Below are 278 nucleotides of genomic sequence, written 5' to 3' on the forward strand. Positions count from 1 at the left end.
GCCGACCAGTGGCTGCCTGTAAGGTGGGGAAAACCACATATGACAAACACAATGTATTGCAGCATGGTTCGCTTAATGGTTCACTGTACTGGTACTAGATCTGTTGTCGAGCAACTGTGCTCGAACAAGAGCTGTTAGGACCAATCACATTGTCAGGGCGGGCTTTAATAATAATGATAATGTATACTTTATTAATCCTGCAAGGGAAAATTACAATTTACACTCTGTTGTTGCTACACACATTACACACAGGCCTGAACTTCACACACATGCTCAGC

The sequence above is a fragment of the Etheostoma spectabile genome, chromosome 21 (genome assembly GCF_008692095.1).
Source record: "Etheostoma spectabile isolate EspeVRDwgs_2016 chromosome 21, UIUC_Espe_1.0, whole genome shotgun sequence".
In the NCBI taxonomy this organism is placed as follows: domain Eukaryota; kingdom Metazoa; phylum Chordata; class Actinopteri; order Perciformes; family Percidae; genus Etheostoma; species Etheostoma spectabile.